The sequence below is a fragment of the Ipomoea nil genome, unplaced genomic scaffold, assembly GCF_001879475.1.
Source record: "Ipomoea nil cultivar Tokyo-kokei standard unplaced genomic scaffold, Asagao_1.1 scaffold1043, whole genome shotgun sequence".
Taxonomy (NCBI): Eukaryota; Viridiplantae; Streptophyta; class Magnoliopsida; order Solanales; family Convolvulaceae; genus Ipomoea; species Ipomoea nil.
The window spans coordinates 8,065,487-8,068,949 of record NW_017617471.1 but is presented as its reverse complement, the minus strand read 5'-3'; positions in this window follow the sequence as shown (position 1 = coordinate 8,068,949).

Genomic DNA, 3,463 nt, shown 5'->3' with positions numbered 1-3,463 from the left:
AATTCTTTCTTTTCTTCTTTTGCGTATGCTAAGTGATGACCTTCCTTATAAGCTGTAAATTTATTATGCGAATTAAGTTGTCGCGTAAGCCCGACAAGAGTCATCAAAGTTTGACACGCCAGTACGCTATTATCAACGAATGTTTTTAAAGTAACCTGGCATTGTTTTTAAGAAACAACATTTTTTTTTAAATATTAGGCTAGCGGAAGCTGTCAATTGACTTTCTTAAATTGAATCGATCAGTTATATACAATTACCAAAATCTATTGTTGGTATTGAATTTTTTTTTTTATGTTGTTTGTTGACGAGGAGCCGTTACTTGTTCTTTCTTTTCTCTTATGAAATTAATGCTTTGCACCTTTCAAAGTCAAAGTAAAGGAAACTTTTCTTTTCTAACGTAAGAACTAGAGTTTCCCTTACTTCTTTGAGAATGTTGTGCGAAATGGTTAGCTCACTCCCGGTATAGGATCTAAGGAATTTTTTTTTATTTTTTTTTTTTAAAAAAAGATAAGAAGAACTAGTATTGATTGGGGATGGCACTCAATTCATCCTTTGAGTAGTTTCATTAGGAAGGGAACTAGTAATAGAAGAAGAAGATTTTGTAATCAGAATACAGAATATATGTTGATTTACTCTTGTGGTCCTTTACAATTAAAGTCACAAGAAATTTACACAATACATACCTTTAAACAGTAACTGAAAGTTCTCTTCCTCACAAAAAAAAAAAAAAAAAAAAAAGATTTTTTTAAAGAAAAATTACTCGGTCACTATTCCTGATAAATCTCCTCTTAATAGCAAGATATTTTAAAATTATAGGTAATTTAAAAGTTTAATACAATATATTTTTAATTGTAACAAAAATGAAATAATTTTTTTTTCAAATCTCACATTTTATAAGAAAATAAGAATAAAATATTTTAATATTTACATTACAGAAAGTTATATTATATCATTTAAAGAGTTAATTCCATTTTTGGTCATACATTTATAGGTTATAATTCACTTTAAGTTTTTTTTTTTTTTTAATTAGAACATCTACTTTTAATCTTAATATTATTGTGGCATGATATTTTTTGTCCTTTATCAATAAAACAGTTAATTTAAATTTACATAAAATTTATAAATATAAATTTACACAATTATTACGGAGTCTTTTATTTATTTATTTATTTTGGAAGACGGCCATTGATAGTTGTTTCCCATGCTAGACACCCACAATTGTTAAAAAAAAAAAAAAAAAAAAAAAAAAAAAAAAAAAAACTTGATAGTCATTGATGTCATTAAGGTTGAGATTTGGACCATTGAACTGGTTGCCTTCCTCCCAAAGGCGCGCGACTGACCTTCGTCCCAAAGGTTACGTTGATGAAGGTGGCTGCATGCCTTCATTTGATAGCAAGTTGGGATATGACAGTTTTCATAAAAAAAAAAAAAAAAAAAAAAAAAAAAAAACAAGTGTTTTTTTTTTTTAAAAAAAAGTTTATATTTATAAATTTGAGAAAATAGTCTCTTAAACTTTACTTAAAAAGTTAATTAGGTTTTTAAACTTTTAAAAGTTGCAATTAAATTCACAAACATATTATTTTGGAGCATTGAAGTCCAACAATCTTATGGTGACCTGTAATTACAGGTCAACTAGAGTTCTGACCAACCTCTCGCAATTCATGTCAAATACCAGCAACCGACGATGGTCGAATTTGGAGAAGGCGACCGTGGTCGTTGGTATTTGACACGACTTGCCGAAAAATGGTCAGACGCTTGTCGGAGATGACTGGAACCCTAGTTGACATGCAACTACATGTCACCAATAGATTTTTAGGTTTAAATATTTCAGAATAACATGTTTGTAACTTTAATTGTAACTTCTAAAAGTTTAAGGGCGTAATTGAATTGTATTTTCTGGGGTACATTCAACGAAACGCTCTGTAATTGTCATATCTATTGTTAGCATCTATCTTGTATATGCTTGGGTGGGTTGAGGATGAGGATATCCTCAGAAAATGGGGAATGAGGGATATGCCTATGCATATTCTCAGTCTCGTTGCCATTCATATATTGCGTACATACATTGATTGAATAAGAATAGGAAAGCAAGATTTCTTTATCGGAGTAGGAATTACGGAAGATATATTAAATCTTGCTATCCTCAAAATTTGGCTCTAATATTCTAGAATGTCATATGCAAATTACAGTAGAAATTAATTATTTCGCAATATAATAAAATTATTAAAAATAAATATTTGCAACACATGAAATGATGAGCCGCAGTCAACTCATTTGTTGGCTTTGCCAGTAGGTCTTTATTCTCCAAATTGAAGTATGTGACCACGTAGCGGGTCCGCAGAATCCAGGGCATACACGTGTCCAACACTTATGGCGGTGCGACTTGCCAGATACCATATCTCTTCACCAATCACCAATGCCTTTTCAGATAAAAAACAGACCTTTTTTTTTAATACAAGAAAAAAAAAAAAAAAAAAAAAAAGACTACAAGAACTGAAGAACTTAGATTAATATATTTAGTCTTTGAATGGTTGAGTTGATAAAAATGTTAATTTTGGCTAATAAATATAAAGATTATTTTTGTAAATTTAAAATATTATTTCTTCTAATAAAATCAAATTTGTAATTTAGAGAGTATAATGGGTTAATATGTAAAAAGAATGCTACAAAATTTATAAACATCTATATATCTATCTATATATATATACTAGTATTGTGTACGCGCGATGCGTGAAAATTCATGCCCAATATTAAAACATTGATAAATTCAAATAATAAATTATAAATTGAATGATATATATACAAATAATATATGTATTTTGTACACACACATATATAATTTATCATTCAGAGAAATTTAATTAAAATATAATTAAGTATTAAATTAATATATAATGATTTTAATAAAATGATAATTAAAAATATGAAAAAGATATGATAGATATAGGTGTATGGTAATAATGATGTGTTATTAAAGTTAGAACTAAAAACTAACGGTGTTATAACGGTGTAAGGATAGTTTTGTCTAATAACATTGGAATGTACAACATTTCAAGTAAAATGTACACATTTATTTGCATACAAAAAGAGGGACATAAATCAAGGATATAACTTTCATTGAGGCTTATTATGTTTTTAGATATAAAAGTAAAATCCTCCTATTTCATTTTCCCGCCCAAACTTTTGTAGTAAAACTTATTTGGTAACCAAATGTAAAATAGAAATTAATTAAAATTTATTAATTGATAATATTGTTTCCATATTCACGTATTAACCTAATTGGTAAATCTATTAATTGGTAATATTTTTTCCTTATATTCATTTATTCATTCTTTTATATTGAGTAATTATATATAGAGATATAGATATGTATACTAACATACAACTATTACGGCTTCGATGTTTATTCTTGCCCAGGATATTTCTCCATTGAAGACTTGCAGAGCTATTAGACTGCAATTGG